The 14,408-nt window shown below is 40.7% G+C and overlaps 1 long non-coding RNA gene across 1 annotated transcript in view; it reads right to left on the bottom strand.

Moving 5' to 3' along the window:
- Nucleotides 1–14,408, bottom strand: part of LOC110300996 — a 110,183-nt gene that overhangs the window by 1,980 nt on the left and 93,795 nt on the right. The gene's annotated exons all lie outside the window — the stretch shown is intronic.

Below are 14,408 nucleotides of genomic sequence, written 5' to 3'. Positions count from 1 at the left end.
GCTTTTAATTCCAGGTCTAGCTTTTCAGGTGTGTTGGGGTGCCCTGGACTGGGCGAAGTGGGAGTGCTGGGTTCTGATGATGGTGAGTGGTCCTTGTTTCTGTTAGTAAAATTCTTACGTTTACCTTTCGCCATCTGGTAATCTCTGGAGTTAGTTGTTATAGTTGTCTCTGTTTAGAGATTGTTCCTCTGGTGATTTTGTTACCCTCTATGAGCAGACCTGGGAGACTAGCTCTCTCCTCTGAGTTTCAGTGGTCAGAGCAGTCTCGGCAGGCAAGGTCTCCTCTTTCAGGGAAGGTGCACAGTTATCTGGTGTTTGGACCTCCTCCTGGCCGAAGATGAAGGCCCAAAATAGGATCTTTCCCAGAAGCTGTGTTGCTTTGGTCTGTCACAGAAGTCGTTGTTTCAGTGTTCCACACTCTCACCTGTGTAGACTACTTGCTGTGGAGTCGCAGAACCAAGGTGGCTCCCGCAGAACCTGAGGCAGAAGCCTCTCAAGCCGGGCGGACACCTGTGCTCTGATTCGGAAGGTGGCTGGTTGTCTGGAGCCGAAAATGGCGCTGCCCACTGTCTTGCTCTTATAGCATAACAGAGAAACAAGGACTTTGGAGCTAAAAGACATGGGTTCTATACTAGCTCTCTTGGCCTCTAGACTTCCATTTCAATGCTGGGAATCAAAATAGCACCTACCCTGTTTAATTTCCAGACTCACCATAGGATCAGAGGAGACACTGAAGTAAGGTATGAAAACTATTTTGTATTATTTTCGCCTTCTCAACCTTCCCTATCCTCCTCCTTTCCTTCTTTCCAATTCATGGCATCTATCTATCTATCTATCTATCTATCTATCTATCTATCTTTCTATCTATCTACCTTCATTCTTAAGTAGATAAATAAAACTTGCTCCATCTGTATAATGTCACTCGCATGTATATGTTTCTAGGGGGAAGTGATACTATCATATATATTATATGTTATAATCTCAAAAAATAACAATACAAATAGAATATCACTGAAATATTGCACAAATCTGCTGAAAGGCATTAAACACATGAGGACTTTAATTCTGTGAAAGTAATTGATACTGAAAATGAGTCTTAGATTTGAAGTCATCCCTGGAGTACCTTGGATTTGAAGTCATCCCTGGAGCACCTTGGATTTGAAGTCATCCCTGGAGCACCTTGGATTTGAAGTCATCCCTGGAGCACCTTGGATTTGAAGTCATCCCTGGAGCACCTTGCCAGAGTTTCAGTTTCTAATTGCATTATCTTCTATCTTTTCATAAAAAATCATCTCTCTTTTGCCTTGCTGGGTAATGCCGCATACAGTTCACTAACACCACTCAAAGACACAGTAGTTACTGTCCAAATGCGGTAAAGAAAATGCTTGTGTCACCTGGTTGTGATTACATGCACTGTTATATTTAGGAGAAGTCTACTTCTGTGAAAGAAAGAAACAACAACAACAAAAAAATCGGACTACTCAGAGAATACAGAAACTAATTCTAAAAATTTGAAATTATTTGTGGATTCTAAGTTTTCAAATTTTCACACAGCCCAAGATTTATTGGTAACCTGAAAATTGGTACTTGCATTATCTCCACAGAAATTTGCAAACACACACAAAGATGTGAAAATTCTGGGTCAGCTGACATGTGTGTTCTGAACCGAGCTATGGTCTGGGTTCATGTTTCACACTGTGAGTAAGTGTCCTTCTTGTTACTCTCATCCCTCCATCTTTATGCTTTGCCCTGGTGACAAAATGGCCCCAGCACAGTGTTTCTACATGCAGGAAGGCTGCGATGTACCTTACAGATAAAGCACATGCGTTGTTCAGAATGAGTCACAGAATTGCTGGCCTTAGGCTTGTTATTAAGGTTTCAATGGTACAGATTTCAGTTGTGTGACTTCAAACAGAAATTCACGTTAAACAAGGTTGTGATCATTGTTGGATGAAATTAGTATGGGCAGTAGCTTGCAGGAACCTAACCCTGTTCTCCTCTAGGAGCCATGGCTGGGCATTTTCCAATTATTCATTTGTGGTGGCTTTGTAAAACTGACCTAAATAAAATAATTGTGCTAAATAATTAGCATTCACGGCACTGTCAGCAAGTGAATCTTCTCCTCTGGGGCTGTGGTTCTTTCAAAACACTCTCCATCTTTATTCCAGTGGTCTTTACGTTGGGTTTGCTCCTTAAGAATCATCAACGAGGTGCTGGTGAGATGGCTCATTGGGTAAGGATTCCTGATGCCAAATCTGATGATCCGAGTTTCATCCATGGAAGGCACATGAGACAAGGAGAGAAGATGATCTTGCAAGTCATCATCTTACCTCCACATGTGGGCCATGGCACATCCGCATACAATCCCCACACTCACACATGAAATAATGTAAAAATATTTTTAAGGGATTGAGAAATCTATTGAAATGGAAACGTTCAGGCCACAGCCTAGAGAATTGGATTGAGCAGCTTTTGATGAATTAAGGGGTGATGGGCAAGCACTGTGGGGGCTGTGGAGGGAGAAGACCACTCTTGGGTACCAGTTACTCCAACCTTTCATGTTTGGGAGAATCAGAGGTACATAGCAAGTTTCAGTGTCTACAAAATGATCTCCTGAGACGTGTGTGAAGAGAAACCAAATCATATGGACTTTGGCCGGCAGATTTCAAGGCCAGGACCAATGTTGTTACTATAGTCACACTTTACTATACAATGTCGTTACTATAGTCAAGACTTTAGAGGCTAAAGATCATATTTAAAGCCATTGGGTCTTGCTAAGGGACTGTCATTAGTTGCCTATAAGTATTCATTTTTTTTCCAGATATTCTCTACCCCCAAACTCAAGAATACTTAAATGCTTTTTAGTGACAAGGACTTCATACTGCATTTAAAGGGGAAAACTATTTTTCTTACATCTAGGACTCAACAGGCTGGTTAGCTTGGGGAGAAGCACTCAATCATAGTCTGTCTCCATGAAATGGAGGTAGGTGGACCATGGATGTCAGAGACAAACTCTTGCTTTTCCCCCTTTCAACAAATTGAACATAAAAACATTCAACCTCTTGAATGTGCCTTCTAGGACAATGGAGAGGATGGCTTTTGTTGAGATTATGGAGACGCCGTGTAAGATCCTGGTGCACCGTGCCAAGGCATAGTAGGGATTCCATAAGTGACTGAGTCCTTTTTTTAGCCTGGTAGCCAGTGAAAGTCTCCATCCTTCTTTCCCCTCTTTGTTCTTTTGTATGTATGTGTGTGAATACAGTGCATGTGCATAGATGTTCCAGAGACTAAAGGAAGATGTTAGCTATCCTCAGCCACTCACCACCTTATTCCTCTCACTGAACCTGAAGGCTGGGCTGTCAGGTAGCAAACTGTAGTGTCTACACCCCACAGTGCTGGCATCACAGGCATGCACTTAGCCATACCCAGCTTTTTATCTTTTTGTGGGGGAGGGGAACCAAATTCAATTTTGCATGCTTGTTCAATAAGCTCCCTTATCGGCCGACTCTTACTTCTTGTTCGTTTCTATGATTCTTCTCTGAGCTCTAAGCTCTCTAGGTAGATCCCCTCCTGCTTCCTCCATCCTTCCGCATCACTTTCTTCAAAAGCCTTTTCTGTTTCTGATATTCGGCTTGAAAGTTATCAGGAATAAAGTACAATCAGTTTTAGAAATACCCTTTTCCTCTGGATCACTAACACTTGCCACATCTTCAAGACCCATGTAGATCAGGTACTCTGTGCTTACGCTGGAAACAGAGAGGCCAACTGGCCATTCTGGCCATTCAGCTGTTTATCCAAACCTGCACTGGGTAGGACTGCTATGAGGATTTAATGTACTTTGTCTTTTTTTAGACTGTGTTTTCTGATTTATCTTTCTAACTCAGGTATAAGTACACCGCAGGTGGCAAGCGTACATTTCCTCCATATGTCAATAAAGCTAGAAGCCTACTGTTTTTAAAAATCTAAGTATGAATCCCGTGAAATCAAACATAGTGGGGGAAGTTGTGGCCACTGTTGCTTTTTCTTCATCTTCCTCCTCCTCTTCCCCTCTTCCTCTTCCCCTGTTCTTCCCCGCCCTTCTTCCTCCCTTTGCTTCAATACTGAGGAGGGACCCCAAGATCTTGTGCTTGCTAAGCAACTTCTCTACTACTGAGCTACATCCTAGGATGTTTGTTTGTTTGTTTGTTTGTTTTTCATTTTGTAGCAGTGGCTCATTAAGTTGCTCAAGCTAGCCTTAAATTCCTACGTAGGCCAGGTTAGTCTTGAACTTTGAACTTCCTTTCTTTCACATCCCCAGGTAGCTGGAGTTACAGACTTGCACTGCAAGACCTGGTTAGAAGGCTTTGAGTAGAGGAAATAGGAAGTCATTGTTTAGAAAGGCCAACCACTGTACCAGACAGAACCACACAAAGCTACAAGGAACTTCTTGAGATCTGAGAGCCTTAGGAACCATTAACCCAGCAGCAATATATGAGTAATTAACTAAGACAGAAGGAATAAAATAAAACAAAAGCCCAGAGTTTTTCACATTCTTGGTTGGATTGTTCCAGCTGTGTAAAATGTACAGTTTGCTTGAAAACAGATCAGCCTGGGAGACTATATACCTTTAGACAAGATACACTAAGGATGCCTGTTGAAGGAAGGGAGCATGAAAGAGATGTTAGTGATGTCTAGGATAAAAGGGAAAATGTTATCTAAACTCTGAAATGGCCTTCTCTGATCCATTAGGAAAAGACAGCAGTCACAGCAGTGGATAGGTAAAGAATCCAAAACCACAGATATTTTAAAATAGAGATGCTGGCCCCTACTTGCTAATAAGCAGATTTGCAGAAATTAAAATGACAGCTTCATTGGTTTTTTTTTTTTTTCTTTCTAAATCTGGGTGTAAATTGTGTAACATCAAGTGTTAGAAAGGATGTGAGGCAGGACTCATCTTCATGACTGTAAGCTGTAAGCTGACACGGGCCTGGTGTGAAGCCATCTGGCAGCCTTCAGGGAAGGCAGGCTGCCTTTGCTCACAGCCCAATAGTCTTATTCCAGGGATAACATCCTGGAGCATCATAAAAGTCCACAATGATACATGCCTGAGTTGATACAGCATCTAGGTAAGGGGAGCTGGGACAACAATGTGCTGAGCATTGTGGGCTGTTCTGCTACGAAAAAACAGCAAAAAGCACACTTAGCAACATATACAAACTCATCAGGTGGTTAAGGATGACCGTGAACTTCTGATCGTCCTTCTTTCCATTTCCCAAGAGCTAACATTGTAAGGAATGACGTTAAGGAATGACATCATGGGTTATGCAGTGCTGGAAATTGAATCCAGGTTTTTATGCATACTGAACAAACACTCAGAAATGAGTTCAGTTCAGCAGAAAATTATTTACATTTTTTGCTTCTTATTCTGTATTGTTAACTTAAGATCTATTGTCCTTTTTCTGATCCATAATGGATATTCTTTTAATGGATCCTTTGAGATTCTCTCATAGATTTTTTTTTATCATAGACCCCGTTTTGCAGAAATAGTTGATGGTGAACTTACAAAGAGCAAAACACAGATTAGCAGCAGTAGGCTTATTCAGTGTGGGTGGTAAAATTTGCAAAGCAGGCATTACACTCTCCATGTAGATTTCCTAATAGGTGAATTAGAAGTTAATGGATGCATGCCCAGGGGCCAGAAATCCACCCTTATCCCAAGTGAATTGAATGGGTATGGTTGGGTGGAGGGTTGAAAACTGGGCACTGGTAAAAGTGTGCTGTCTGAAAGCTGGCAGAGATGACAGGTAGGCTGGCATGGAGCAAGGTCACTGCAGAGAGAGGGTTCGTGTGGCTGGAAATGCTGTGTGTGGACTCAAAACAATTACTGAAGTGATTGGCACCATTTAAACTAAGGGGCCAGAACCATCCACCAACAAGTTGAAATGATGACAGTACCATTTCTGGGGTAAGAAGACCAATTTCAGGGTCAGTGATTTCAATTAAGACGTGTCATTCACTTGTCATTTCAGGGTGATTTAGCATGTGTGCATCCTTCAAGAATAAACCTGACCAGGTATCACACCAACAGCGACATTGAGTACTTGGCCTGTTTGTAGCTAAAGACTTTCTGTTGCACTCAGTTCAGTTCAAGGTGGTACTGGAAGCTGGCAATGAGTAGCAGCTATGGAATTTATGGGATTATATATCATTTATTATGTAGCGGATATTTATCACTTACTGCTTGACAGCCAGCATCTTCTTTTTGCTTGGAAATGAATTAGCCTGTCTTCCTCAATAAAAACTTAAAACGCTAGATGCACAGATATTCAGTTTCCCATCCTTCTTGCAGTTAGGCTCAAAAACAAAGCCTAGACTCCACCAATCCCATGCTGCTGCTGTGAATCGTGAATAAGGAACTAGGGGTGCCAAGAAATTGGAATGGAAGGCTGTAAGGCACAGTACTAAGGGCGGTTTGGGAAACAGGAGTTGGCACTGACTAATGTCCATGCTGGTAGCAGCTACATCTGGGTTATCTAGGGTTTCGAGGCAGCAGTGTCTTGAGTGGTCTGGCTTCATACTGTGAATATTCTGGGTATAGTCCAGGCTAATGCATTAGCTTCCCCTGTTCTTGCCTATTTTCCAAACCTTGATTTCTTGGCAATTATGAGCTCTCCAATACTCAATCGATTTTCCTGCTTACAGCCGCCAAAGTAAGTTTCTGCTTCAGTCAACACAGCTGACTGATAGAGGGTGTGTACCCAGATTTCTAACGGAAATTACTTTCTGGAGTCAAGCATGTGGACTGTGGCTTGCCATGGTTTTTCTCTGGAAGGCGTATAGTCATTTTACAATTAGGCTACTGCACTCCTTAACTTCTGGATTTTAGGATATCAGTGTTGTAGCAGTAAGGTGCTCACTAAAGTTGACATTTAATGAATCCCCATTGTACACAGAATATTTTTTATTGAATGGTGGCACTATACTGATAGCTCAGAATATCATGGTGCACATATAATCTGTGAAAAGACAATGAACTACAGGAAGGTCCAAGAACACCACACAAGCCCAGCTTTGTGGGAGATAGCTCACCTGCAGATGGTATGTCTTCACTGGAATATTACACGTTTGTCTAATTCCTTCCTCCCTTAATACTTCATTCTCCATTTTGTGTGCTTTGTTATACAGTTTCAGAATTTAGTCTTGGGTAAGTTCATACACACACGTACACACAGACACTCACAGAGACATAGAGATACACACATAGATACACATAGACACATAGATCAATATAAATGTATTTAGATCATATCTACTCCTAACCCCTCTATCTCCCAGCCCTACAGGTGCCTCCAACTTCATATCTTTTTTTTACATGACAAGTTCAGTACTGCTAGATTATGGACAACCTACTATGTGTCACACCACTGAAGAAAATGGATATCTTCATCAGCTGTCAACTGTCAGTAACTCCTCAGCTAGGGTTGAAGCCTCATGACTCTCAGAAGTCTGAGACTGAGATTACAGGCGTGCCCTATCACATCCAGCTTCATTTCTTTTTATTTTATATTTCTTTCCTGATACTATTTTCCAAGTTATCTGGGCTTGGATTCAGACTAAACTCTCTTCATTGTCTATAGTCACTTAGCGCCCAAATTGAAAACTAAGGACACATCCATACACACCCCTGAAACAACACTTCCATGAAATATTTTATTGTATGCACTATTGTTATTTTCTATCCTGTTCTATTTTATGTCATTTATTAAAGTGGCATTTCCAACTCAAAACATTGTTTTCATAACCCACTAATGTCTCATTGCTTGTTCTTGACAAACTTCTGTCTTTCAGATATTTAAGCAGTTCCATTGAGTTGGGTCCTTAATTTTAAATAAAATTAAGTAAGCATGACTTTCTCTTCTTAAGAACAGCATTATCAATACAAACAATCTTCCCTTTACTCTCATCCCTTGTCTCTAGCCTACCGACTACTGACCACAGCTCAGACGACCCCCATTGTCTTTCTCCTTGACTCATATTTACCTTTATTACTAGCATGCACAGAGACTTCTTTCTCCGAGCTCAGTGGCTACTTCTGTATTTCTAAACTCAATGGGTATAGTTAGCCCTCTTCTTGTGTATCTTCTTGCTTCAGGGCACTTCCTGACATGTTTGCTATAACCCCCTCATACTGGGTTTCCTTTTATTTCCCTGGCCTCTCCTTATTATAGGTCATGTGTAGGGAGGGGTCACTCCTGGCTGAGATTTGATGTTTCCTTCACCTGTCATCTGCAGCGTAGGTAGTATTTTCACTCGGACATTTCAAAGTCTTTTTAGATTCCCCATGCCAAATTTGAACTTAATTTGTTACCCACTCTTTCAAGTTCACCTATCAGCCCTGATCCCCAACTAATAATCTTCACAAACTTCAGTGCCTTCAGAAGCTTGAATTCGTACTTGTTATCATCTGTTCCTACACCGCTCCTATGTGATCTAGACTGAATTGAGCCTGGTTAATGGGCTACACATCTGTGGCATCTACTCACCTGTCTTCTTTCCTGTTTTAGCTTCTCCCTACAAAGATTTCAACTCCATTAGTGTCACCCCCATTCTTCCCCACCCATGCTCAAACATTTGGACATCAATTTGCTAAATCTGTCATCATCTATCCTCATTAAGTTTCTTTTGAGCATTAGATGGCAATTAATGCAGAAACTCAGAACTGATCAAAGTGCAGAGTATAAATGTTGGTTTGTCTTTGTCAACTCTCTACTAGGATCAGGAATTGTAGCAGAAGACATGAAAGCGAGGTCTTAGATATGATGGGGCCACTCTACTCATAGAATCACAGCAAGATGATGGTATAAGACCTACACAAGATCAAGCCAGTCAGCATTTTAGCATAGAAAGGACTGGAGCTCACAAGCCCTGGCCTCTTACTGAAGAACACAGTCTACAGATCCAGTGGAGAGCCCCATAACCACGGGGGTGGCCATTGATGGGATTTGGTTGGTTATTTAAAAGCAAAACCAAAGTTGGGTGGTGGTGGCATGCACCTTTAATTCCAGCGCTTGGGAGGCAGAGGCAGGCAGATCTCTGAGTTCAAGGCCAGACTGATCTACAGTGTGAGTTCCAAGACAGCTAGGGATACACAGAGAAACCCTGTCTTGAAAAGACAACCAAACAATCAACCATCCACCTACCCTAACAAAAAAAAATAAACAAAACCAAAAGTAACGACAACAAACCAAAAAGGACACCAAGGTAAGCGAGAAAGAGAGAGGGGGTACAGTGGTTGGCTCTTGGGTAGAGAGAGCAGTATGAGTGGTGATTATGATAAAAATAGATTGTATGAAATTCTCAAGGGGTTAATAAAAATGCTTTAAAATCCCCCAAATTCTTTTTCCTTAGCATTACTGGCTACTCCCGACTCTTGCTTGAATTAAACCCACAGCTCTTGTTCTCGTCTCTGTCCCTAGTCCCTCTCCCATGTCTTTCTAATGTACCTGTAACTCAAGACATCTATCAAGACATCTATCAAGGTGCAATTCTGCTCATTATTTTAAATCTCCATGCTTACATTCATTTCTCTGCTTATAACTAAACATTGATGCTAAGGCCTTTTTAGATATGTGAGTTTAATTTTCATAGTATTTATGAACGTCATGCCCTCTATCAGTGCCTGTCTCTGGCCCCCACTTGCATATGCCCTTTGGTGCCAACACACTTCTAGCTCACTGGTATCTTGGCTGGGTATTTTACAACCCCCTTCTGGGGATCCACATCCTCCTTTTAACCTCCTTGCCTCCTCTCTCAGGGCAAGCTCAATAAATCTTCCCTCAGCTAATCTGGTCCACAGAGCCCTCTCTCCTCACTAATCTCCCATTTATACTTTTAGTCAATACCAAATTCGTTCTTAATTGCTTAATTTATTTTTAATTTCATGCACAGTAGGTTTTCTACATCCAACTTGATTGCAAGTTTATTGAAAGCAAGCTTCTCATGGCACATGTCATTTGCCGTCTTCATTTCATTGAGCAAAATGACTGGCACATAGCAGACAGTAAATAGATGACCAAATAAATGGTCCTGGGTTTTCAAACAATTCTAGAGTAGATAGGGAACCTCTATTAGTTATTTCCATCCCACGGATTCTTCATACCTTTATGGACTTCCTTATTTTATAGCATAAACCTCATTTTCTTACTTTGAACACATAAATAGATAAAAAGATTGCATGCACAAAACGATTCTTCATTCACCTTGTGATGATAATAAAAATATCATATTGCAGTAAAGATTTAAACTCATTATTAAAAAGTTACTCTTGTAAAATATTCAGATTGTTTTCTTGAACTTTTGAAATACATTGGCTTTTTTTTTCTTTTAGAAACAGAAATAAGAAATAGAAGTATCATCAGGAAGCCAGTTACTTTTGAGGTCGATGTCTCCTGAAAAGACACGTGTACTCAGGAGAAATGAGTACATCTCAGAACAGAGAGCAGGCATTCTGATTAGACTCCCAGAATCATTTTCTTCAGAGTGAGTTTTAATATTTGAAGGTTAGAAAGGTGAGCCCAAGATACAGTGTGTGAGAACAGCCCACTTTTGCTAAGCAAATTACCTTGGAAGTGGTTCAGTGTTGGATTCAGGGAGGGCTATGCTTGCCCTGGGAGGAGAACGCTGAGGGTAAACAGCAGCTCCTGCCAGCAAGATGCCAGTGATCCATCCAAGCTCATCAATCAATATTGGATGTCAGAAATGAGATTGAACGCCCTGACTCCTCTGATAATGGCCAGGAAAATGAAGATATCTTGGAGAATAGCCAGAAGCAGAAAGTCTTTGGGTTTTGACACTGTCCTCTAGTGATGGGTTCTGCAATATGTTTTCTATTTGCTCTTAGACATTCTCTAAGGACCCCTCCTTCTTTTTCAAACACCATGCCATATTCTAGGTTTTTGTTTTCTGTGGACAACATACATGAAATGGGCTGTTATCCCAATTTGTGAATAAGTGATGTTTATATTCAGACTTGCCATTTATTTAATATAGACCTTGTGTGGCACTGTGTTCCACTTAGCATGTGTTTGGGGAAGATGTATGTGAATGCACATACCTGCCAAGGCCAGAGGATCAGATTCACCCAGAGCCAAAGTTACAGGTGGTTGTGAGCCACCCAACACATATCCTCGGTACTGAACTCAGGCCCCTGGCAAGAGCAGGATATGCTCTTAACTGCTGAGCCATCTCTCCAGACCTGTGTGTTGTTTTTGCAGCTGCATCTTTTCATTTAATTGTATCAGCATCACCATAGAGTAGATAAAAGAATTGTGTTGTGTGTACAGACACATGTGGGTACCTGTGGGTATCAGAAGCATTGGACTCCCCCTAGAGCTGCAGTTACAGGCATTGTGAGTATCTGGTATGTACTGGAAACTACAGTTTGGCTCTCTGGAAGACCAGTCCTCATTCTTAAACATTGATTTATTTTTCTAGACCCTCTCAAATACTTTTTATTAACCTAATCATACATACTGATTAGATACAGTAAGATATTTGAATGCATGTACTCTAATTAAATCAGAGGATATTCTCTTTCCATGATGTTTCTGTATTTAGAGCCCTCAAGTCCACAGATACTTCTATATAATCAATACATTTCACCATATTGGTTGCCACAGCATTACTGTATTCCTTTCAAGGCATCAAGATACCTCACTCTTTCTTATATGCTTTCTGTTTACATTTGCACATCCCATGGGGTAAGCTATTCCTACCACTGTTACAGGCCAGCCTTCAAAGTAAGTCCCTGTCTTCTGACAATTTGCTTCGGGTGTCAGCTTGATGTACAGTGCTGAGTTTAATTTCTTCTGAGCACTGGAGTATGGTCTCTTTACAACTTTTTTTTTTGTTATAATTAATGACTTTAGACACAAAGGGTACAACTACAGAGTTGGAGAGCCTCACTGTGTGAGGGCTGCATAGAAATGGGGTATTCTAGCATCCCATGCAGATGTGTGGAGAAGGTAGCACTGTGGGGTGCCCAGGGTGTGGCCACTACTATAAGGGGGCAGTGACATTGATGGATTTACAGCTGTTTATTAAGGTAATGACAATGTGAGGTCTCTAACACAGGCAAGGGCTTCTGGCCCAAATACTGCATGGGAGGACGAGGCAGTGGAAACCACAGTGCCTCCAAAACCTCTTTGGTAACTACACATGCTATACTGCATGTATAGTAGTTTAGTGGCATCAGGAGCTATGGTGTTTGAAAGGAAATATAATGTCCATTCCTAGCCCTGTAAACAACATGTAGCCAACTGTAGCATAGGGGTGAGATGGGGCTTACTTCCTGCCTTTTCAGCAGCGTGGGTCCAGGCATGGGGCAGCAGTAGGAACTGCCACTTTTATTCCTAGCCTTTTTGCAGTACATGTATATATATATATATGTATATATATATATATATACATATATATATATACTTTTTATTAACCTAATACATATATATTAGGTTATTATATATATAATATATATATATTAGGTTTTTATTAACCTAATATATATATATATATATATATATATATATATATATATATATGAGATGGGTGGAAACTGCATCAGCACCCTCTTTCAGTGTTGGCAACAGTATGAGCCCATAGATAACTGGGCTCATGAGCCCATAGATAACCTTGGTCCTGAAGGACAGACATGTAGGTCTCCTGACTCTTAAGAATGGCAATTTCCATTCTCTGTGCTGGAAAATCAATTTCTTGCACTGTAGAGCACTAAGCAGGCTTTATTCTTTGGATGATATGTACTTTTCTGAATTTAGTCGGTGTAATGTCTGTGGGATCTCAGATATGGGATTATATACGGTCTTCTAACTCCTAGAAAAGTATAAAATCTGAGAGTAGCTCATCTCTTAAGATGTGGATATTTTCACTCAAATGAAACAATGAAGACTTTACCTAAGGATAGGGGTACAGTTTCACAGGACTGGGAGATAGAATGTGTTTATTGAGTGAAAGATGGAGAAGTGAGTCTAGAGTTCAATAATGACCTTGAAGATGGACTGATGCTCTACTCTGGTCTCTCAGTGGTGACCATAAGGGACACTTAGCCAAGGTAACACTGCTTAGGGTAATGCACTTGGCCATAAACTGTGTGTGAAGAGAGAAATAGCCCAGTACAAAAACTTCCTGGCAGTGGTCAATGGACTGGGTGATTGATCACATTCTTGTAAGAAACAATGTGGAGAGATTAGTGACAAGAGCATCCTTAGAACGAAGAGAAAAGACAATGTTAAGTGGCTTGTAGAAGTGGATGCAAGCATGAGTATGTTTGTATTGAATGTTAATTCCCACCAGAAGTTTTCTCTTTCAGCAAAACAACAAATAGCCAAATGTCCTTGGCCTTTCCTGTGTTTATACAGTAATTTAATCAATGAGGAGAAGGCTACAGCAGTGGACACTTCTCACTGAAGGCTGATGGAGCTTCTGCTACTGTTCGGCTTCTGACTTGCAATACAATCCAAGTAATGAGTCACTTGTGTAGTACCATCTAGATAAGCATAAGCAACTCTGATTAATCATCACCACCCTGAATTAGAAAGAACATCTCCTGGTTTGGACTGACACACTGGGTATGTATCTGACTTCTTGACTTCAGTGCCTTAGCCCAGCACTAACACATGAAGCCTCAAAAAATTATTACCAGAATGGGATGGATATTGCTTCAGACCAAGGGACCATTTCCTACCCAAGGAGTCACAGTAGAAGGAAGGTAGCTGGGGGATGTGCTAGCTCTTTTACTGGGCACATGATATAGAAGGACAGTTAGTGTTTTGTGGTGTTTTGTTAGTTTTGGGTGGTACTAGCAATTGAAACCAGGACCTCACTCACGCTAGGCAAATACTTTTGCCACTGAGAGGTATCCCTAGCTCTAGAAGAGTTTTTTAAAACAGAGATGTGAGTGTTAAATATCACTATCAGGTATGTCCCTAATACAGGGATCCAAGAATCAAGAGGAATTAGGAATAATTTCACTTGCACTTATTTCTAGTGGCCAATTTGAAAGTTTTGTTTCTCATCTCTGACTTTACGCCTATATATTTAGGAGGCATTGTAAATCTTCAATATGAGTATGACATATACAGTACATTCTTTTTTTTTATATTATACATTTTATTAATAACATCATAACATTTCCAAAAATGACAGTAGCATTGGTAGATTTGGGGCTGAAACCACGTAGGAAAACCATTAAGTGATTCAGAGACTAAACATCTTTTTTTTTTTTTTGAGTGCAAGTTTATTTTATTTTATTTTATTTTATTTTTGATTTTTAATATTTTTATTACATATTTTCCTCAATTACATTTCCAATGCTATCCCAAAAGTCCCCCATAGCGCCCCCCACTTCCCTACCCACC

This window comes from Mus caroli, chromosome 9 (assembly GCF_900094665.2).
Source record: "Mus caroli chromosome 9, CAROLI_EIJ_v1.1, whole genome shotgun sequence".
NCBI lineage: Eukaryota > Metazoa > Chordata > Mammalia > Rodentia > Muridae > Mus > Mus caroli.
Note: the sequence above shows the minus strand (reverse complement) of the source record. Positions and strands in the feature narration are given on the sequence as shown.